Here is a 25,118-nt window from a genome sequence, read left to right as displayed (position 1 = left end):
TAAAATAACTTTATTAACATATAAAAATTGTATACACATATTTTAAAACCAGTAGAACACTAACAAAAAAATATAACTCATACATATTAAATACATAATAAAATACATAACAATCATATAAATATCAGTATTAATAACATCGATATTAGTAACATCGATATTAATAACATTGATATATTTGATATCGATATTACTAACTTCGATATTACTTACATCGATATTAAAAGAATCAATATTATTTACCTTAGGGTCGATATTCTGTCCATCGATATTCTTAACATCGATATTCTGTCCCTTCAATATTATCACCTCGATATTATTGTAGGTCGATATTTTATTTTCGATATTTTGATTGCTCACCTTCTGGTGAAGAGGGAGGGGGAAATGTATGTTCACAGGCCAGTCACTCCTTTGGTAATAATCCAGGGCCTTACCTGAAATCACAAAATGCCCCCATCATCTAAGATAACAATCAGCAGCAAGAAGGTGTTTGGGGGGAAGAGAAGGCCCATGGCAGTGAATCAGGAGCTCAACTAGAATTCATGGGGGTATGCAAGGGGACATACGCACCGTACCCCTGTAATCCAGGGGTATACGCACCGTACCCCGATGTACCGTACCCCTGCAATGATGGGGTATACGCACCATACACGGGGGGTCCGATCCGTACGCATTTTGGGACAAAATCTGGTTTTCCGGACGTTTTAGACTCCCGTAGCAAAAGCGTCGCAAAGAGTGCTGTCGACACGATTCATACTTGCTGAATCGGAAAAAGCTGCTTCGAACCGTACGGACGTCGCGTACTGCGTGTTCCAAATACGATTCGTACGGATCATTGAGTCGTACGGTCTTTGGTATGAATCGTATGGAGAACTGCATTGGGTACACATCGTACTACATCGAGGTACGGTTCTCTGTACGATTCGTACGGGAAAAAGGCTCCGTACAACGATTGAGACGGGGATTTTACCGAATCGGAATCGCCCCCTTAGTGTTTTAGTTCCGTAGGGGGTTGTGGGTTTCTAGGGGTATAGGGTGGGAAGTTATTTAATTAAAATTGGATTATTCATATTTTTTAATTCATATTTTTTTATTTAATATTAATATTATTAATTGTGGGAATTCATGTATTCCTAGTTATTTATTATTTGGTTGTTAATTATTATTAATTAATTGGTAAATATGTTAATTGTTTTATTTTTCTAGAAGCGGGTTGTGGGTTTCTAGGGGAATAGGGTGGGAAGTAATTTAATTGTAATTACATTATTAATATTTTTTATAATAATATTGATTTATTTAATATTTTATACTGTTAAATGTAGGAATTAATTTTTATTAATTATCTATTAATTGGTTGATAATTATTATGAATTAATTGTTAATTATGTTAATTGTGTCATGATTTTAGAAATGGGTGGTGGAGTTTATAGGGGAATAGGGTGAGAGGTAATTTATTTATAATGAATTAATTATTTGTTAATTAATGTTAAATAATTAATTAAAATCTAAATATGGCAGTTGTGTCATTAACTTGATGTGTGAGGTTGTGAGGTTTATAGTGGTAAATGGTGTGAAGTAAATTTTTTGTTATTAATTAATGATTTGTGGTTAATTGATATTAATTTTTTTCATGTAAAATTAGTTATGGAAATTGTGTAATTATTTTTAGGTGTGTGCTGTTTTGTTTAGTCGGGTATAGGGTGGAAAGTAATTTAGTTTAAATTAAATAATCATTACTTGATCATTAATATTCATTTATTATTTGATGGATATTTTTGGTAATTGTTTATTTTTAATTTGGTTGTGGATTTTGGTTCTATAAGGGTAACGTTGGGTTAGTATATTATTTTGGATCTGTTTTATGCGTTTTTTAATTCATAATATTTTAAATTTAGATGTGAGTTGTAAATTGTGTTGTGTTATAGGTTTGGAAAGAAAAAATATATATTTATGTGATAATTAATGTTTTTTATTGTAAATAGTTTCTATTACAAAAAAAATATTTGTTTGTTAATTATTTTTTTATTTTTATAAATTAAATTTTGCATGTAACTTTTAGATTTTGTTAACATTGTAATATGTTTCTATGTTTTGTATTTTTTTATATTTTTATATATGTATTGGCTTTTCGTTTTTTTGTATTTTTTGTATTGTAGTTGATATATATATATTTTTTTCGTGGGAATAGTAATGTTTACCCCTCCGCTATCCAACACTTTCCATACTGTTGCACTTACTGGAGTGGGAATAGTTATTTAATCCCCTACGCTATCCAACACTTTCTCTATGGTTGCACTCAATGTAGTGCAAAATGTAGGTTTAAAATTTTTTAACGTTTTTAATATTTTAATTTATATTATATATTTTTATTTATACATTTTTATGTTACCGGTGAATGTTTATATATATGTATTCATAATTTTTAATATATTTATAACATTTTAAATTAAATGTATTTATTATAATTGTTAACATTTACAAATAGATCTAAATATTTAGTTACATTTGTTATTTAATTTATTTCACATCATTTTTTATACATATAAAAAAAACGAGATTTTGTATATTGATATTTTTGACAACAATATTTTTGGGGGATATTTTTGTACTTACCATTATGAAGATAGGAAGTCGATATTGACAACGATATTTATGTCCCGCTATTTGTGTAACATGATGTTGTTGTCGATATTCTGTAGGTGAACCGGCCGCGATGCAGGTGAAGTGCTAAGACATATGATGGGGAAGGCCTGAAGCCCTTTTAACCGAAATGTGAATGTAGTAACGCGCAGACCTTTCCACGCTCTCTTCAACACCCAGCAGTATTCTCCCTTTTCACACCCAGGCTCCCTCCAAAACATCCTCTGCTAGAGGTCTTTTGATAAGGCTAGTGGGCTTGTGAAGGAGCCCAATGGACATGCTCTAGATTGGCTCTAGAACTTCGAGTCAATGGTACGTTTTCTTAGCATGAAAGCGTATGGGGGAGAGAAATCATTAGTAATGTCAATCAATCCAATTGCGGTTCTCTAGGGCCATTAAAAATCACAGACCTACGAATAAAGTTAGTTGAATTATTACAAAGCCAAAACAAACTTCATATACAGACACCTTAAGAAGAGGGTGTAGAAATACATTGGGACTAGTACAAAGCCAAATCTACAAATAAAGTTAAGGCGGTGCAGCATACACAAGATGATTAATTCAAGAATCAGGATACAAAAGATTAGTGAACAAGAATCCCAGTTCCCCTGCATGGAAGGGTCATGAAAATAAAGCATAAATCCTTCCCTTTTTTTTTAAATTCTTTATTGACAAGCAGGTCAAGGTGATCAACAAATACATTTTTAACAAAACATATAATATAAAATAACGGTACAGATCAAAATACTAATTAAAGTAACGCCAGACTCTTTGCATTACACATCCTTCAAATGTAGCCATAAGACAGAACAAAAAGCAAATGAATAAATGATGTATAGTCCTGTATCAACAATGACAAAATGGAAAAACACAGATATATTCCCTGAGGCCTACTACTATTAGTGTCTTCTGTAGTCATGTACTATTCTAAAAAGGTGCCCCAAATTTTAACAAACTTCCCGGTTGCTTTTATTCCCCGGTTCCTTGCAATTGAGCCCTCCATAGTATAGATCTCATTAACTAACGCCCACCTTTCCATTGTATGAGGAGGGTTCGGGGAGACCCAAGCTCTCGCAATAACCAATCTAGCACTGGTCAGAAGTATATTTAACAAATCTGTGTTGGTAGTGCTAGATGGATATATAGCAAGTAAAATTGAGGCTGCTGATAATGCAGAACTAATCACTTTTTGTTTATATAAAATATTTTCTAATACTGACCAATACCCTGTTAATACCGGACATGTATAGATCATATGTACAATATCTGCAGCCACCAGCCCACACTTAGGGCATTTAGTACGGTCACTGCTCAGATTGTTTTGTGCCCATTTGGAAATTCTCAGTGGTGTATAGTATAAGTGAGATATTGTTCTGTACGATTGAAGCATTAGACTAGATGAATGAGTCACTTTATTAATGTTTACTAAAGCGGCTGTAATATTCTGAGTTGTCACATTAAATCCTAATATGGAAGTCCATTTTATCGCTAAACGAGGAGCTTCATCCAGCTTGTTTTGATTTAAATACTTATATCCCATACTAATTAATGATTTCCGATTTGTTGAATAAAAACAACTCCATAAATCTGAGCTACTTACAGATATCAAGTTCATCTTACGGATTAAATAGTTCCTTATTTGAATATACTTAAAACGCATCATTTCCGGTAATTTGAACAAAAGTTTCAAAGTTTCAAATTGTAAGAAGCCGCTTGAACCATATAAGTCTCCCAGTTTTAGAATACCATATTTAGCCCAATCTCGTCCAGTATTATCACTAAAAATCCCTGGAAGTCCAGGATTACCCCAAAGTAACAGGTCAGTGTGAAAAAAAGAAGTCTCACAATTAATCATAATCATATTCCAGATACGTACTGCATCCCGTGCGGTCTTAAATTTTACACGTTTAAAATAATTTGGGTCCTGCACTTTTGCCAAAAATTGTTTTGCCTATCTACCAAGCATAAATTGATGAAAATAAAATTGATTAGAACTAGTAAACAGACTACGAAGCCGGTTCAAAAAAGAAGCAAAAAAGTAGGCTCTAAAATCAGGGAAGTTAAGACCCCCTTTTTCCAATGGTAATTTCAGAATTGCCATCGATCTTCGAGGCTTCTTATAGCCCCACAAAAAGCTATTAATAATGCTGTCCAACTTTTTAAAAAGCAAATTATTAACGCGCAGAGGAATACAACGAAAAAGATATAAGAATTTAGGCAAGATATTCATTTTAATCAAATTCAATCGTCCCAACAGGTTAAGCGGAATCTTATGCAACTTTTTTAAAAGGGCTGCCACTTCTTTCAATAAAGGTTCATAGTTTAATAAGTTTATATCCGAGATCTTTGAAGAAATTTTAACCCCTAAATAAACCGCAGCCAGACAATATCCTGGAACTTGAGGATTAGACTGGTAATTCATTATAACTTGTGTTTTATTCATGTTAAGTTTGTAACCTGCAATAGCCCCAAAATTATTAGCTTCTTCTGAGATCCCTACCAGTGCTTCTACCACATTGGTAGTGCAAATGGCGAAATCATCGGCATAAGCAGTGATTTTCAAAGTTTTGTCTTCATGATGCATGGGTTTTATTTTAGCTTGCTCTTGAAGGGCATTAATAAACGGTTCCATGGAAAGAGCAAAGAGTAGGGGTGACAGAGGGCACCCCTGCCGTGTCCCCGTAAGATTGAAAATTTAGATGAAACAGCCCCTGCATAGCTGATCTTGGCATTAGGATCTTTATACAAAGCTTGTATACTTCTTAAAAAACGTCCTTTAAAGCCGTATTGTTTCATCACCCCCATAAGTAATCCCACCCCACTCGGTCAAACGCCTTCTCTGCGTCTAAAAGTATCATCCCGAGTGGGGTGTGATTAGTTGCTGCAACATCAAAGGCGGTAATCGCCATGTTAACATGGGTAGTAGTGTCCCTCCCAGCTACAAAACCATGTTGTTGTTCATTTACCAACAACGGCATAAGTGGGGCCATGCGAAGAGCTAACATCTTGGAATACGCTTTAGCATCAGCGTTAATCAATGATATAGGACGATAAGAGCCGCATTCTGTTGGTAATTTATTTTTCTTAAGAAAAAACATAATTTTAGCTGTATTCCACGATTCTGGTACCTGCCCAGTGACGCCAATTAAATTAATAACTAAGCATAAAAGTGGTAAGATTTCATCTGCACAAATTTTATATAATTCTATGGGGAGAGTATCCTCACCAGCAGCCTTATTAGAGGGGAGAGAGGTAACAGCATAGTGCAGTTCCTTTAACGTAACTTCTTCCTCTAGCCCATTAACACATTCTTGATCTAGGTATTCACGAACTGGGAGATTTTTTATTAATATACATTTGTGTCTGCATTTCTGTACAGCTACCCTCTGGAGTGTATAGATTTTTATAGTATGTTACAAACTGATCCATTATTTGTACTGGCTGAGTATATGATATATTATTAGGGCCTTTAATGGATTTGACTAATGTTGTAGCTCGGTCATCTGCCACCTTGTAAGCCAGGACCTTTCCTACCTTATCCCCACATTCATATTGTGCCAATTTATATTTAAGCAGCTTTCGACTATTATTTTCCCTTAGAGCACATTTAAGGGTCGAGCGTGCAGTCACTAATTTAGTTTCTAATTGTTCAATATCTTCCGCCCCCAAACCACCAGCTCTCAAATTGTCGGCTAATTGACTTTCCAGCTGCAAAATAACATTTATTACAATCTTATCCTTTTTCCTTTGTTCTGCATTTTGTTTATATACATACTGTTGCACAAGCCCCCTGATAGAGGCTTTACAAGCGTCCCAGACTGATAAAAGTGATGCACTTCCTAAATTGATTTCAATAAATTCTTTAATATGCGCCTTCAACGTTTCAACAAAAACTGCATCTGCCAATATATATCTAGGAAAGGTAAACAATCTAACTTCCGGGTCCCTTTGTATTATACTAAATGACAATAAAATTGGATTGTGGTCCGACGAGACCTTTGGAAAGATCTCCATACGTCCAACCTCAATAACCTCATCTGATGCCCACGCCAAGTCTATTCGTGAATACAGTTTGTGGGGTGAGGAGTAAAACGTATAGCCAGGTTGATCTGGATACAAGTTCCTCCATACATCTTATACATTGTGTATCCGAGCTAGTTCTAATATCGCCGCCCTAGTTTTACGCATGCGTCTAAATAGACCTCTCTTAGTCACAACCTGTTCATAGTTTAGCACACAGTTATAATCCCCCATCATAATAAGTTCCCCCTCCCAGGAGAGCAATTCAATATTTAACCAATCAAAGATGCGCGGGTCATCAATATTTGGCCCGTATATGGCACAAAAAACGAATTTACGGTTCTCAACCTGCATTTGAGTAATGGCCCACCGGCCTCCATTGTCCGAAGCAGTTTTAATCACTACCCCCCATGGTTGCTTTTTTTTCAAGATTGCAACTCCCCTAATGGGAGCATTAAAAGTAGTGCACACCACCACCTCGTATCCCAGTTGACTCAGTATTTTCTTGTCTTTAAAGCAAATATGCGTTTCCGTTAACATAATTAAATGTGGATCATACATTTTAAGTTCCTCATACACCATACGCCTTTTGTTCTTGTTATTCAAGCCCGAAACATTCCAAGCTAAACACCTAAATTGCAACATTATAAATTCTTAATAAAACAAAACATTCTGCACCTCTCATTTTTTGCCATAACATTCCCTGTCTACAGTTTCTAACGTTAACCACCTTAAACCTTACCTTGTCCTTTTCTTTTTCTCCCCCCCCAGCCTCCCCCCACAGTCCCCCCATACCTGCCCCAGGGACAGCTGGTTCCCTCCCCCTGTACCTACCCGGAAGCCTCCCTCCATCTTCCCTAGATTCCTCCCCCTGTACCTACTCGGAAGCATCCCCCTATCCTCTGCTGCCGCTTGTGGGGCAGCCAACCAGAGAGGATTCCCTAGGAACCTCAACCCTCTGTATTGCTCTCATACAGAAAGACAAATGACCCAAAACAGTATAGCAAGATTCAAAGGAGATGGAAATTGCCCTAGTCAGTTGTAAACACATATAGCACCAATAACAGATTAGCATCATAGCAAGTTATGCAAATGTGTCTTGTTTTTTCCATCTCTCCTTTTTTCCCATTATTTTCTTAATCAAGATTTTGATTTTGAGTCCATTTTCGAAAGAAAATGCTCCGCCTCTTTGACGTCATGAAAAAAATAATTATGACCAGACATAATAACTTTGAGGCGGGCCGGTTCCTGTAGATAAACCATTGCTCCATGAGACTTAATGGGATCAATCAATTTGCGTAGGCCCCACCTTCTGTCCATAGTTACTTTGCTCAGATCTGATTTTACAAAAAAAGTTAAGTTATCAATTGTCACTGGAGTTCTTGGTCTGGCTTTCATTGAAACTGCTTGCCTAAGTAAATAATTACCAAAATAGATTAGAAAGGGCCGTGGGTATTTACTCTCCTGGGTTTTGGGGATGATTGGAAGTCTGTGTACTCGCTGGAGTTGAGAGTCCCAGTCCCAGTCAGATAGATCCAGAAAAGCCTTTTGCATTATTTGGACCATATAACCCCTTGCGTCAGCCCCCTCAGATCCTTCAGGTATCCCGAAGAGTCGCAGATTCTGTCGCCTCTGTCGATTTTCCAAATCTTCGACTTTGCTCTGCAGAGTTCCTATTTCTTCATTATGTCGTTCCGATGAAGCCGTAGTAGTGGCGAGCGATTCCTCGACTTCAACAACTCTTTGTTGTATTTCCTCAATTTCTTTTGTTACGCCATTCAGTTGGTTAGTGACTTCCTGAAGGGAGCTGTGAATTTTAGTATTGTCCTCCCGTAGTTGTCTAAAATTGTCTTGTACTTCTTGGCGATGATCCATTAATGTTTTTAAGATTAGATCTAAAGATGAGGCATTTACATTGCCAGCGTTGGTCGATGGAGAGATCAGTGGTGAAGAAATATTAGGTATTAGGGCTGAATCGCTAGGAAATGAAGTAGTTACAAGAGGTTTGTTTTTCTGAATATTCCCAGTACTCCCCATAGTATCATTATAGCCGTCAAGAGTGTTTCCAGTAGATACTATATTAATAGGGGCGGGAGCGAGGGGGTCAGTTGTGGGAGGTAGGGGCAAGGGGAGAGAGTCTAAGTCTGCACTAGATAGGGCAGTGTTCCCGGGGAGAATAGTCTGCGGGTTTTTTAAATTGTCTTTTTTAAGGTTTTCATCTGCAGCAAAATCATCTGCGGGTAAAGTCAGTGATATTTTGGTTGTTTCTCTTCTTGAAGCTTGAATCCATTTACTCAGCGGGCTCTGATCTGCGAGCAATTTTCCTCCAGCAATAGTTGGTATTAATGTATTTAATAAGGCTGTAGGAATCATGTTTCTCCCCCTTTCTTGGTTTTGTTTTTTGCCTTTCCCCTTTTTTTTAGGGCTGAGGGTCTGTTAGTCTATAAATGCAAAGAGCTATTCTCTATGTTCTCACGTGTGTCCTCTCCCCCCTCTGTATCGCCACCCTCAATTATCTCCTCGTATTCTGGGTCATCTGAGTTAGCCTCCAAGAATATCTCATTATCAGCACCATCATTTCCATCATTTCCATTGGCGCCATCAGCACCATCAAAAAAGATTGTCTTTTCTCTCTCATGAATTATAGTCGGGTCTAAGCCCAATGAGGAGTCGTGAGATTGTGCAGGTTGTGGACCAGGCTTAGTAATAGCATTAGCATTAGTAATAGCATCCGTAATAGGGGCCTCCGCCACCGTATTCTTGTTATGTTCTGCCTTGCCCAGCTTGTCTGCATTGTACGTAGCACACCGTCCCACCACATCTGCCATCGCTTTGCCTTCTTTAACAATGGATTTATCAAATTTATTGGTGAATATTCCTGCTAATTCGTTTTTGTCTTTACCTTTGTCTTTATCTTTGTTTTTGGTATCTGCTGTGGTAGAACTAGTTTTGTTCAGTGTATCTGTAGATGGTTGAATAGCATGTTGCTTATCAGGTTGCCTATCAGTATACCGGGGCATCCTTGCTACCACTGCTGGTGAAATCGGTTTGAAAATTGGTGGAGTCTCCTCGTCCGCTCCGTTTTTCATGGGAGTGCCTTTAGTGAATTTGTTTTTGGCGTTTTTGGGTGCCATTAGCGCGACACGTCTACTTGATCCCCTTGGCGTAGTTAACAGTTAACAATGCTGATAGCGTAGTTGATTAAATCAAAAGCGGTAGTTCAATGTGCCTTCTCCCCCAAAACACGTCTAACAATCAGACCTGGGCCAGCCTTGATTATTGAGAGCCGGTTCCAAGTTCTAATACAGTTCTTATCGCAGTCACTTTGGTCTTACTGGCAGCACAGGCTGTATACCACTGGTAAAAGCACATCAGAAAAAAGCAAAAAAATCAAAAACGTGCTTTACCTGGCATAGTCAGTCAATTAAGGCAGCCCCTCTAGTTCAGCGGTTCACCTCTCTAACACAGTTTTTTTTTTCCCGGCTTCAGGACGATGGGAAAGTGTCTGCCTCCACCTCCGCTTACGCTTCTAGTGCAGTTGAACGCCCTTGCGAGGGCACTCTAAGCGTTCACGTTCGCCGACTTGCTGACTCCTCCTCCCGGTAGTCTAGCAAACGGCAGCCCTCCAAGCACTGCCGAGCCTGAGTCCGAGCCCGAACCCAAGCCCGATACAGGCCAAACAAAGCAACAACAACAGCAATTTTCTCGTGCTGAGGACACTGACTCCGCAGCAACAGCCCACGGCAAGGAATGAAACCAGGCTTTTCCCGTCAATCGCGCAGGTAACTCTGTAGCTCTGCAGCGCTGTCGAAGGGCTTTTTTGTAGCGCGAGGCACCATTCGGAAATTTCCGTCCTTTCAGCAACCAAAGCTTTTTTCATGAGTTACATGAGCATATCTGGCGTGCTCAGCATTTTCGATCGCTCAGCTGTTGAGAGCGCGAGGGGTTGAGGGTTCACAGCGGGAGCTTCCTCTCCGTGGCGTCGTCACACCGCCATCTTGCTTCCAGACCTCCAGCATAAATCTTTCCCTACACTAGCACTACTGTGACATCCCTAGTTACGCATTTTGCGGGCATGATCAGTTAAGATGTCAGCATGTGAAGTCTTCCTTAGAAGTCTCTCCACTTCCTTTGGATCAAGTAGCATGAAGCTACTGAGACAGAGCTTGTTCTAAGAGGCTCTCTCTCTGAAGGGAAGTGAAAAAGTGGACTCTTTGCCTACTTACAATATTCTTAATATCTCAGGTATCTTCACAGGATGCATTTCAGGTCACGCCATCTGATCAGGCCACATTCTCATAGGTATATTTCCATGAGACAACGATTTAGGGGCCGATTCCGATGTCGGACGGACTCAGGTCCGTCCGACATCGGTCAGGAGCCGTAACCGACCGACCTGCAATCGTCGGTTACAGCCCTGCAAGTACGATGCGACTGAACCCTGTTTGGTCGCATTCGTATGCTTCACAATGGAAGAATGCATTCTGAGCGGAATGCATACCTGCATTTTGTAAAGCAGGGGTGCAGTTCGTCCCTGCACCCTGTGGCCGGCACCCCAAGGTGCCTGCCACCGGGTGCAGGGATCGTGCCCCCAGGCCACCATTTGGTGGCCTCACACCCATTGGGGCCCTGCTGGGGGCCCCCAGAGACAGTTTCCGACTGCCTTTTTGTGCCGGAAACACTGGCACGAAAAGGCAGTGAAAAACTGCCATTGTACTCCCTCGGTCGTAAAGAGGCGACCGGGGGAGTACTGAAGGATTTCCGGATGGCAGACGGGCTCTCTGAGCCCGTCGTAAGCCATCCGGAAATCTGAGTCGGATTTCATTCCTCCCGAGCCCATTGGAATGGCTCGGTCAGAAAGGGATCCAGCTGGCACATTCTGATGCGATCGGAAGGGCTCCTAACATCCCGACCGAAATCGGAATCGGCCCCTTAGCATGATGACCTTAATTCCCAAGCACTCTCCGGTGAGAAAGTACAATAGTTCTCCTTATCGGCGTTAGCTCCCAATGTATCCTCTTCTGTCCTAGCCTAACTCATAAAACAAAGATAGTATTCTAACTAACAAGGGCGCTTCTTCCACCTGCAACATAAACATGAGAAAGAAAGGAATCTAACATGCACATGGAATTCAAATACTATTTTCTAATGAGAGAGCTTCCACGAGAAATGCATTTCAGGCCTACAGTAATCAGCTAACATAAGAGAAATGAGCATGAGCTTTACTACGTTACATAGAAATTAGACATATACAGTTAATATTTTCATCTACGGCTAAAATGAAATGATTAATAAACACATACAATAATAAAACGATTGTCAGTTGCACAACACAAGTACTTTCTATTAGTGTTCTCTGCTGTTTACATTCGATTTTCAACAGAATTCTTCATATACTCTACATTATGGTCGACACATGTCACTTTCATGTTGTTACATTACAAGATCCTAGCACTCAGTTCAACAAGACAAAAGATTAAATACGGATGCAGTCTACGAGTGTGATTATAATGCACCCCGACAATTAAAATTGCATTTTACACTACTTCAGTCGTAAAAGCACAGAGTTACTCTCAGGAGGTGTCCTGACATGTAGAAAACATTATGGGTGCAGCAAGTGTCAAACAGCAAAGGCAAACTTTTCACATTCAGACAGAAAGATTAGCAGAGAAGCAGCACTATTAGGTTGTGTCTTAGTGATGACAATTATATACCACGCTTAGAAAAGGCAGCAGTGTACAGGCGGTAATGGAGGACTAAGGGAAAATCTTTTAGGAGGGGCACTAAAAATGTGTTCTGTCCAGCATGCTATTTAAACATATACCGGTCCTGAAAGCCAGCTTGTTCATCTTGGGCCTGTAACTTGAGCCCAATTCTTTATACAGAAACATATTAGTTTGATTACCTTGCCAGAGCACCTGGCACCTTCCTGGTTACCTCGGCAATCACACCCAATGTTTACTTAGTCAAACCCATGAACCAGGTCAACAAAGCCTTATTGAAAGTTCTACTCAAGCTTGCGACTGCTTCAAGGACAAGGTAAGAATTAGGTGAGTTGGAAAATCTAATGCAACAGTGGCCCCAGTGGACAACAAAGTGCATAGCACCCACTGAGATCTATGACATACTGTCACCTGGACCTGCCCCTCTACCCTGCTCTCTCAGCCAGTGTCTGACGGGAGGTCGTAGATCACAGGCACTTGTAGCAATTGGAAACAGCAGAAACTGCAAGGTTTTTTGCCACCATCTGTAAAGTAACATTTGGCTGACTGACTCCTTTCAGCCCCTGCTGCATGGAGGCAAACTTTCCTCCTCCTGGTGCACTAAATGTGCTTGATTACTCTTGCCTTACTCTGGATTCAGCAGCAGGGAACATACACAATAGCATCACATCCAATTCTCTCCAATTAGCGCTTGTTGGACTTGGCCCTTTTGGCAGGTTCACCCCGAAACTTTTTGCGTTCTCCTAGCCTTTTTCTGTAACCTGGTGTTGGTGATTTTGGGCCTCTGAGCACTTTAGCACTGGGGTCCAGTGTAAAGTGCGTGCGCTCTCTGTATATGTGTGGTGAGGTGGGCCTACCCTCCCATAGGAATGCATGGGGAATATCTTTGTTCCTGGTAGTTCCTGGTATGAGAGGAGCACAGTGGCGAGTTTAGTATGTGCAAACTCGTGAGAATAAATGCTGCGCAATGGTGTGTGCAGATTTACTGTGACTGGTGGAGAAGTGCCGCTTTTAGAAGTTGGCATTTCTGTGTACTACGTGTCTGCCTGCCTGATGTGAATTGCCTGTCTGGCTTGCGATTGAAAGGTGCTGGTGTAGTGTAGTTCCTATAGTCCCAATAGGCTCTGCGCATTGGAATAATATAATCAGTAGTGTAGACGTAGGACTGAGGTTATCTAGGTCTCTACTGACTATATTAGACTTAAGTTTTTTGCCAGAGTTCACTAGAAACTTTCTCGAATAAGCGAGGAGGAGTTTTGACCTCCCTGGATAGACAAGAAGGGATTTAGTTTCTGACAACCATAAAACATGACAACTTTGCTCTCCCTGAATAAGAGTATATGTCTAGAGTCGTGTGAAAACAAAAGACAGCTATTTCACTCAGTCAATAAGTGCGTACTTAGTTTCACCAGATTGCAGAGAAAAAGAGAGACGGGCATTTTCAATAAAAGGTGTTATTTATTGAGCAGTCCCTTTCCTCATACAAGAGAAATGAATTGCTACAATTGCAATACTTATAGTTAAGTAAAGTGCATACAGTAAAAGCAGGATTATGAAATAATACTGTAAAAGCATTGATATGGTTTCTTAGCCATATGATACTTTAAAATTGATAAAATATATACATACATATATACATTGACTAATCGTACTCAACTGGTGATTCTAACTACGCCTACCCCGATGTACCTGACCTAAGCCTAATACGTGAGAAGGAGTAAATAAGTAGCAGTTTAAGTTAAGTTTGTTTTGCCAAGAATCTGACTCAAGAATTCTCTGTAAGGGTTTAGTCAGTTCAGTACCTGGGTATTAGAAGGCAGGAGGGCTGGTATCTCTCTCTCAGTCACCCGCAAGGGTAAGCTGGAAACGCTGGAGGCTGGATTTCTCGGCAAGAGAAAGACAGCGTCTTTCTCAGCGCGTCAAAAGGGAGGGGCAGCGTCCGTGGGCTCTCGCATCAGCTGGGCTCTCGGGCAAGTAGTAGCTGCTCCAGATTCATCACCACCGTGTATTTGCTTAAGGCAACGTTGGTATATTTATACCTGAAAGGTACAGGGTTTGACGTAAGTCTGGACATAAGACGTCAATAAAGATGTCAAAAATAACTGGTCGCTCTTACAGTGCTTTACAGGAGTTCTTGGACGAAATCAAAACAAAGCAGCAGGGATTTCCCAGGTTGCTGGAGGCTTGGATTTGTTTAAGAACTCGGTGTGCTTTCTAGGGGGCTGGAGGAGTAGGCTTGCTTAATGTGACAGCATGCGCTATGACTGAATTATGAAAAGGGTTTCTATGCCGTTTTAGGGATATTATTGATTTATAACCGGACAAGGGCAAAGAATAGGAATATTGATTCAGGTACCTAGATAAACACACTACACCCACTCCGCGAATTCATGTCCATAATTACTAAACTAAGCAATAGTAAACATATCTAACGGTGCATGTGTATACCGATCCACCCCAAAATACATTTTTTTTTTGCATTTGAAATGGCATATGCGAAATACACGAAAATAAGTATAGGTACAGTATTTCAAGCAGAGTAATTATTCATAAAATAGGATGCATATATATCAGCGGAATGATTTTGCGAAAAATTACACATGAAATGGCTCTTAATACAGAAAAGAAAAGTGCGAGCCCATTTCATCACATATAAATACAGTATTTGTAAATATGCTAGAGGCTGAGGTAACATATTGTCTCTAGAGTTCCTAAAAATAGAAGCTCTGTTCTCTAAGAATAGTTCTACTTTAAGCAGAGGATGAGTGCCAAAAAAAAGTAAATATTTTGGAATCGGGGAAAAAATAATTTCGTTATTCAGGGGAAGAATTCAAAATAGTTCCAAATATTTCCAGAAGCTTTTGTTTTTCAAAGCTTGAAGGCCAAATTTCAGAGTTCAGGGAACGCTGAGTGCTCGTTTGCTTAAAAGTTATTCTTTTTGTTCAGGGGAGAACATCATTTCAGACAGACTTTCAAAAAAGCAGTTTACCGCTTCAGGTGAAAGTTCAAGCAAGTTGGAAAATGCCGCAACTGTGCAGTCGTGAGAATGATTGCTATCATCGATGTATTGATCAGCATTGCTCACAGAAGGTCGTACCTGGTTGATGCTGCTCTCATCTTGCACTTCACTACCCTTTAATCGCAGTGGTGAAGTCTCAACGAATGCCGTCATCAGGATGGGTAACCGCTGGGGACAACACGATGCATGAGCCGTTACTGGATTTAGCAAAGTATCTGTATCCAATGGTACTTCTGATTGTAGTGTGAGACAGACGTCTAACACGCATTCTTCTCCGCAAGTATGGGAATTTCTCATAAAATGTTTTTGAACTACCTTTTGGTGGAGTTGCACAATGTTCCCATTGATTATAATTTAAAACATTTCTCGGTTGAGCAGATTTATGCAAATAATGGTTAGCATAGTGGTTGTAGCAATACATCTGTTCATAATTTGATGAACCCTGTAAATAATCATGTTCTGTAAATTTTGCTGACATAACTAAGTCTGACATCATATCATTAATACTTTCAAAGTCCCAATCATCAGAGAATGTGCTCGGTTTTACAAAGTCACTTAATGAAACCTTAAATTGATGAGGAAACTTCAAGAGCTCGACCGGGCCATATATTTCATAACCTGTTTTGTCCCATGCTACCCCACCGGGTATCGGATTGGCTGTGAAGTTTACTGAAGAAAGTTCTCTTTTCTCGATGTGTGAAGACTTGTGTGGCTTTAGGACCAGGTTGATATTCTGGCTTGCTGTGTCCATTGTAATATATTTTCCATCAATGAAGTGTCCCAAGCATAGCACCATGATGAGCCAAAGCAGGAGGAAAAGTACACCTAGCACCACCCAAAATTCAATCCATGGGGAAATCAGATAGGTTTCTTGTAGTTGATGAAAGAGTTCTTTAGCTTTGTCTTTAAAAGTTTTTGTTGTTGTTGGCTGTTCCTCAGGTTCGCTCGGATCCTCAGAAAAGTCATCGAAATTGATGAAGTAGCCTGATGCAGTTCTGTCAATTGTTGGAATTGCTTCTGGATTTTTCTTTGTTTCATTAACATAGTCTGTGGCTACGTCGTTGTAGACAGGTGTTTCTTGACGAATTGTTGCAATTTGGGTTTTAAGAAGCATAAGTTCCATGGCTTTGTTGCATAGTCCTTGTTGATTCACTGTAGATTTATCAAATGTGATTAGTCTCTCAGTTTGAACCTCTTGTTTTGTAGCAAACTTTGGTGTTCTGCTATTTCTTGGGAGTCCACTTGGCCTACTACTTATTATTGGCCACATGATTGTGGTTTAACCAGGTCGATAGATACAACTTGGTTCTCCTTTTTACCAGCAAGGGGCGGTAGTACAACTGATCTTGTTCCGTTGACAGCTAAGACAGGTACTGCTTTTCTGTAAGAAGGCCCAAATTCTTCTTCACCGCGATTTTCTCTCTGACCAGATCCCCAATCTTTGGAATCCAGACAGGCCTTGCTGGGACAGGTGGTTTCTCTTCAGTGGCTGTTGGCTGTTGTTTCAACTTTATGTTGCTCAGGTCTTTTCTTGTTTCATTTAAGTCCTGTAAAATAGCCAAACGATCTTTGATATCAAAGCATTTTCTTTCTACTACTGAAGTCTGACTATCGAGGTCCTGGATATGCATTCTAGTCCCGAACAATAGTTCGTACGGACTGAAACCTTTTAGAGAATTTCTTGGCAGATTATTAAGACTACGTTGGACACTTATTAAATATTTGACCCACCCAACCCCCGAACCTAATACCTTTGCCGTTATAGATTGCTATATGTCTCGGTTTTTTCTTTCCACCATCCCATTTCCCTCAGGAAGGAAGTGATAAGATTACCGCAATGCAATGCCCATGCTGGTCATGGCCTCCTTATAAGCTCGAGAGCTAAAAGCAGGACCCTGGTCAGAATGTAGCATGCCAATTGCGTCTATGCCGCTATAGACTCGCAAATCTTTTATAACAGTTCAGACGTCAGCCGAGAGCTGGGGTCTACATTTTAAGTGAAACTAGTCTCTTTAATAATATTAATGGGACGCATTTTTACTGGGTATTTCTTATTGATATTCTTGTGAAATCTAAAAGAAGGGCAACGGTAATACTCTGGGCAGTTCGCCAATGCGATCTCTGTTGCTGTTTTGACAGTAAAATGCAAATTTGTAGTTTTGCAGGCTCATTCCGGGCCACCAGTATATTGATTGTAACTCTCTCAGAGATTTCAAGATCCCTCGATGCCCTAGACCTTCCCCCATGTGTGCGTCTGCTATTAATAAGTTTCTCCTGTTCGTGTTTGGAATTACCCTATCCCCCACTCCAGGGATTTGAGCAAAAGGAACGGAGTTTGCATCGATTATGTATGTATAATTGAGTGGATAGTTGACGGGTAGCGCTGCACAGTCGCCTTTTGATGACGTTTTTACTACCAGCATCGTTTCCCCGTCTATGTATTTTTCTGAACGCTTTTTTGTAGCTACGGAAGCCGGTTTAGTTGCTTCCGCTGTGGCTGTCTCAGCCAATGAATTCCCTGAAACGTGAACGCCATCACGTTCATGACTCAGTGAATGTATCACGTGAGTCTTTGGTAGTTTTTTCTGTAAAAGAACTACTTGTTCCCAAAGCGATTTTTGCTTTATTGTGGCACCTGTGTCATCTTTGTAACCGTTTTTAACCCATTTCTGCAAGTTGTTATTGTATGATTTGACGCAGTAATATGAATCGCACACTATTAGTGTCGGGAATTCGCGATCGGCATTATCTAGCGCCATTTTTAACGCTATTATTTCAGTTTGTTGTTCTGAATTTTTCTCTACAGAGTGTGATATTGTTACCAGAGGTCTCAATTTACCTCCGCGCCACACGTATTTAACAATTTCGCATGTGGCGTTATAGGCTTGTTTTCCCCAAACTGAGGGTTGTGCATATCCGTCTGTATATATTACACAGGCGTACTGTCGTATGGGCAGAATGTCGATTGGCAGAGGATATTCTCTTTCATATTCTAGATTTTTTAATCTTTTCAAGTTTGGACCAAAATAGTATTTCACTTTGTCTGTAGCAAGAGAATTTTGCCATTGTATCCATTTTGGATTTAATGCCACGGTAGTTAAATTACATGGGCTTGTTAATGCCTCAAAGGCTTATTCTGCTGTTATAACAGTAATCCGTCTGCCTTCGGCTTGGTCTCTTTCTTTTGCTACAGCTGTTTGAACCACATTTACTATGTTTTCCTTAATACTGAATGTTTTTTCAGCTTCTGTGTACAAATGTGATTTGTATGCTATTGGTACCGTTTCTCCCTCATTAGAGGTTAGGTACGTGAATCCGCATCTTCCTGGGATGACCCGGATCACAAGGTTGCGTGTGTTATCGCGTGTTTGCAATTTTGTTTTAGCTAACATGTCTGTTTGCAATGATCTCAAAATCTCTGTGTGTTCTTGAGTCCAATTGATTGTTTTAAAATCTGGTTTGATTAGTTCGTAGAGAGGTTTAACCCTCTCTGCATAATTTAGAATGTAAGTTCTTCCGAAATTCAGGAAACCTAGAATTGATTGTAAGTTTTTCAGCGTTCTTGGTGCTTGGATTACAGCACATTTCTATAAGAAATTGTCTGCCAGGCTTTTGCCTTCACTTGATAATTCATATCCTAAAAACAGGACAGTTAGATGGGCAATTCGTGACTTTTTAAAGTTGAATTTGTAACCCTCTGCTACGAACCAAAGTATTATGGTGTTCACTCTTTTCAAGTGAGTATCCAAGTCATCATCTGTTAGATAGATGTCATCGACATAAGATAATGCCTCATCATCATACATTTGTAGTAACTCTGTTACTCTTGCTGAGAATAATCCTGGGCTGTTCTTGAACCCCTGTGGGAGTCTACAGAATTTTTCTGCGAGCCCATTATTGAGAAAGCGGTCAAATACCTGCTTTCAGGTGCTATATTTTGACAAAAGAATCCATTAGAGAGGTCTAATGTTGTTTTGTATTTTTTGCGCACAATGTTATTCATTAGTGCTGCACTATGTGAGTTTTGTACTGCAAAAGTTTTGCAACATGAGTTTAGATGTCTGTAGTCCAAAACTAGACGATATGAATCGTCTGGCTTGGAGACAGGAAACAAAGGATTGTTCATTTGTGAGGTGCAAGTTTCAATCACCCCCTGGTATTCAAGTTGATCTAAGATCTCCCTGACCTGTTTTTTAGCTTCTTGCGTAATTGGGTACTGCCTCTGTGCAGTTGGTTGATTTTTTAACTGGATTTTGTGAGGAGGAGAGTCCTCATCCCATCCAACACGGTTTTTATATAATTCAGGAGCTTGGGCTACTGCCCACTTTCTTGCAAGTGTATATTTTTTATGAATTGGAATGTGATTTGAGAAGGCAGGCATAATCATTTCTTCGCCATGAGGGCACTCCCTGACAAACTCCGGTGGCCAGTCTTTTTCAGCTAAAAGGATGTCATAGCCTTTTGAGAGGTTATCCCAAAATAGACCCCTTATTTTCCTAGTCTTATCTCCCTCTATACGTAATGTTATTTCGTATATTTTATGAGGTTTGCTAACTCTGGTATCTGCAGTTTCCACCTGAATGTATTCATTCGTGTCCACTGTCTCCAGATGATTCATCAGGATCTTGCGAGCTATGCTCACTTCTGCTGCGCTGTCTAGCATTGTCTGAGCCCACTCTCCGTTTTTCAGCTGTGTCCTCAGTATCCTCGGCATGTTTGATTACTTTAATACTGGCTACCTTCTTTTTTGGAAATTGTAATTTTTTACTTTGATGAGCAGGTTCCTTGTCTTTGGACTTGACGTGCTCTTCCCTGTGTTCTGACCGTCCTCTTCTTTCCAATTTCTGCGAGGAAGTCTGAAAAGATCGAGAGGGACGTGTATCAATATCTTGATATCTATCAGGTTTCTTCAAATTATCCCTATTTCTAAGGTTGTATCTTTTCTCAGAGGGCTCCCCCTGGGGAGACTTGTGTCCTTGGTCCGGAGATCTTTCTCTCTGCCGAGGAGACCTTCCTCTGGACTGGAATCTTCTTTCTTTGGGAGTGGATTGTTTATTTCCATCCCAGCTCTTTTTTGGAGTGTTTAGATTATTTTTAATAAATATTTTTTCAGGATTTTCAGTTAGTTGGGGTTTTAATGGTTTCCCACCCAAACTATCTCTTCCTAGTTCTTCATAGGATTTTTCTATGATTCTGGCAAGTTCAATTGGTTGGTCTGCTATATCTGTTTATTTCAATTTCTGGCGGAAAGTTATATCCTCAGTTGCCAATTGAACTAAGTCTCTATATGCCTGTGTTAATTCTTTTATTTTAACTAAGAGTTCTTCGCTTGACATTTTAGTAATGTCACGATGTGGTGTGTAGCTGGCTAGAACCGGCCACGTTGCTCCTGGTCTACCTAGTGGACCGAGCCTGGTGATGTGATTATTATGTTTTAGGGCGCCTTTAAACCAGAGCAGGTGCTCTTGGCATTTTAATGGGATTTCAACCTCCTCGAAAGGAGTGTATTCATCCGGAGGTTCCTCTATTTTGTAATAGTGGAACTCACATGTGACAGCGTTTGCTGCTGGAAAGTTTATCCATGAATAGAATACCTCTGTCTGCCGATATTCGTGTGCCTCAATTACGAATATGACTGTACCACCTCTCGATGTCAGTCCATTTTCTATAAGTTTAAGAGTTATAGTTTTTCTTATGTTGACCGGAATGAGTATTGCATCCGGGTCGGTCTGTAGGCGACTATTGTCATCCTCTAGGAGTCGAGCTGCTATTCTAGCTGTCTCCCTTTCTTCTTCACTTTCCGTCATTTTACAGGCAGAAAGGTTTTTGTTGCAGATCAAGTTTCAAGGAAACAAAGATTAGGTGCACAATATTTTAGAACACTGTATCCTTCAACGTTGAATAAACCAAAAACTATACATAGAAATCCCTTCCTACTAAGTTCCGGCGGATTTTAACCTTTGACCCACTCCAGACGTCTTTGGAGTATTTGCGGGAAAAAGGGTCTGTGTGAAAAAGCACGACTGAGGTACTCTAACGTCTTGCGTTAGATTTATCGCCTTACCAAACGTTGGGCGCCATGTAGTGTAGTTCCTATAGTCCCAATAGGCTCTGCGCATTGGAATAATATCTTCAGTAGTGTAGACGCAGGACTGAGGTTATCTAGGTCTCTACTGACTATATTAGACTTAAGTTTTTTGCCAGCTAGCTCAGAGTTCACTAGAAACTTTCTCGAATAAGCGAGGAGGAGTTTTGACCTCCCTGGATAGACAAGAAGGGATTTAGTTTCTGACAACCATAAAACATGACAACTTTGCTCTCCCTGAATAAGAGTATATCTCTAGAGTCGTGTGAAAACAAAAGACAGCTATTTCACTCAGTCAATAAGTGAGTACTTAGTTTCACCAGATTGCAGAGAAAAAGAGAGACGGGCGTTTTCAATAAAAGGTGTTATTTATTGAGCAGTCTCTTTCCTCATACAAGAGAAATGAATCGCTACAATTGCAATACTTATAGTTAAGTAAAGTGCATACAGTAAAAGCAGGATTATGAAATAATACTGTAAAAGCATTGATATGGTTTCTTAGCCATATGATACTTTAAAATGGATAAAATATATACATACATATATACATTGACTAATCGTACTCAACTGGTGCTTCTAACTACGCCTACCCCGATGTACCTGACCTAAGCCTAATACGTGGGAAGGAGTAAATAAGTAGCAGTTTAAGTTAAGTTTGGTTTGACTCAAGAATTCTCTGTAAGGGTTTAGTCAGTTCAGTACCTGGGTATTAGAAGACAGGAGGGCTGGTATCTCTCTCTCAGGACTCGGTATCCCAGTCACCCGCAAGGGTAAGCTGGAAACGCCGGAGGCTGGATTTCTCGGCAAGAGAAAAGACAGCGTCTTTCTCAGCGCGTCAAAAGGGAGGGGCCGCGTCCGTGGGCTCTCGCATCAGCTGGGCTCTCGGGCAAGTAGTAGCTGCTCCAGATTCATCACCACCGTGTGTTTGCTTAAGGCAACGTTGGTATATTTATACCTGAAAGGTACAGGGTTTGACATAAGGCTGGACATAAGATGTCAATAAAGATGTCAAAAATAACTGGTCGTTCTTACAGTGCTTTACAGGAGTTCTTAGACGAAATCAAAACAAAGCAGCGGGGATTTCCCAGGTTGCTGGAGGCTTGGATTTGTTTAAGAACTCGGTGTGCTTTCTAGGGGGCTGGAGGAGTAGGCTTGCTTAATGTGACAGCATGCGCTATGACTGAATTATGAAAAGGGTTTCTATGCCGTTGTAGGGATATTATTGATTTATAACCGGACAAGGGCAAAGAATAGGAATATTGATTCAGGTACCTAGATAAACACACTACACTGGATGGTGTGGGTGGCTCCAAGAGCCAGGGTGGGTCTGCCCGGTGGTGAATAGGGAGATCTGTATGTAGATGGGAGGGAGGAGTAGCACCTAGGACCTTAATAGGATAGTGCCTTCCCTCTACAATGCTGGCTCCGCCCCCTGTGGTGCGTCTGAGTACCTAGCCCCCACCTGACAATGGAGAGAGGAGCTGAGCACAACAAAGTGCTCCAAAGCTCCCCTATACCAGTTCTGACTGGTATCCCCCCAGCCCTGTGCTGTGCCACAAAGGGTTTTCCTAATATAAATATAGGGGATGTGTCCCCATAAAGTTGTTCAGTTCTGGTGTTCTGATCCTACTGGGGCGTGCTGCTGCTGGAGCCCAGGGGGGCTGCCATGAGGGCTTGCCTCCCTGGGCCCTGCATTGCCCCTTGATCTTTAGAGGAACTTGTTGTTGGACTTAGAGCCTGGTAGCGTTGGATTGTTTGATTACTGGATTATTCTAGTGCTGGGCTCCTTGTCCAGCCTTTTCCTGACAAAAGAGGAGCATGTGGGCACTGCAGCGCTGAGCTGCCCTTCAACTCGAGGGAATCCCGGCATGGGGATTCCCCCACAGGACCGTGAAACCGAGCTGGAGCCCACCCCGCTGGTTATGCTAATAAATACGGGTGCCCACCTCGCTTATGCGGTATTTTGGCGGGTGCCTACCCCGCATTTTGCCAAGACGTGTGCCTTTTAGCGAGTGCCCACCCCGCAGTGCTGATCAATTGGTAAGCAGGTGCCCACCCCGCCATGGCCTTTCTCTAAAGCGGGAGCCCACCCCGCGTCCTGCTACCGAGAAGCACCTCCGCGACCCGGGGAAAGCAGTCCATGTGACCATAAGAAGAGGAAGTCAACGCTTTGTGCCCTGAGACCAATAGGAGGTACCTGCAGCCCTGATTCTTCACGCCACCCCACCTGGAAGGAGAGACCAGGTGAGTGCCTTGATCCCGTAATGCCCTGTTTGGGGGCTCCAGAGGCACAGTAGTGCCAGTCTCTGTCACCGCCAGCACAGGCAGTTGCGAGGTGAGAGCATTTCCATTTTTGCAGTTCGGGGGCACAATGTATTGCAGTCTGGTGGGGGGATGTGTCGGGGCACATTGTCGGTGCCCTCCTCCCCCTCGTGGTCGACCCCTTGCGGCACAGTAATGACAGGACCATGTGGTAGAGTCTCAGTGGAGGACTCGGGGCACAGGAGTGCCAGTATTGCCCTTTTACCTACAGCTGCCCCACGGACAGAGGGCAGCCGGAACGTGGGGGTCAGTTCTTTTTAAGTAAAAGAGGGGTGAGTACCCCCCATGCCCCAGCGAATTTGCACACTTTGTGGTTGTGGCTGAAGTAGCCAGGGGGCCCTAGGAAAGGTCCCATGAGAACCCTGACATTTTTGGGACAAGAGGCATTGGACCCCAAGTAAGGCCAGTGGGCCTGGGGTCAGGGTTGTATAGCTTGTGAGTGTACTGTGGTACACGCCTGGTCGACGCATAACTGTGTTTTATACCTACAGAGGTGACGCAAGGTGTTTGGGCCTAATGTGATTTATGCATAATGTGATGCCTAAGATATACTGTCTTTATGTCTAGGATGTTTAGGTATAATATGTTTATACCTACAGAGGTGGCGCAATGTATTTGGGCCTAATGTGATTTATGCATAATGTGATGCCTAGGACATACTGTATTTAGGTCTAGAATGTTTAGGTATAAGATGTTTATGCTGGTGAGGTCCATTGTGTAATGTGTTTATGCTGATGAGGTTTGGGCCTAATGTGGGTTTATGTCTAATTCTAATGTGATAATGCTTAGGTCATTATGGTACAGTAGTTACTGGCTGTGTTTTAAGATTTGCATTTACTTACTTGTTCTGATGATTCTGACCGTGGCCCGATTGGCCCGGTCCTGTATATAATCCCCTGTGAATATTGCCTGCGCCAGTTGGCACAGTGTAAATGCGTGATTATGTTTCTAATGTGTTTATGACAATACAAAGGCTATTTTTTATATAACCTTGTGTCGAGTTACTTTTGTGGTGTGCCTAGTGTGTTGCTGCTGTGTGTGTGTGTTGCGCAAACGCTTTACACATTGCCTCCGGAATAAGCCTGACTGCTCGTGCCAAGCTACCAAGGGGGTGAGCAGGGGTTATCTTCGGCGTGTAACTCCTTTGCCCTGACTAGAGTGGTGGTTTCTGCCTGGCTTTGGCGCAAGCCTTAGCCAACCAGAAATCCCATTTCTAACAGCGCTATTATATTATTATGTTCTTTTTGTTATAGCTGCACACAAAATTTGCGGAGGCAGGAGGTGGGGCCAGAGGGTTGGGGTACATGCA

The sequence above is a fragment of the Lissotriton helveticus genome, chromosome 12 (genome assembly GCF_964261635.1).
Source record: "Lissotriton helveticus chromosome 12, aLisHel1.1, whole genome shotgun sequence".
NCBI lineage: Eukaryota > Metazoa > Chordata > Amphibia > Caudata > Salamandridae > Lissotriton > Lissotriton helveticus.
Note: the sequence above shows the minus strand (reverse complement) of the source record.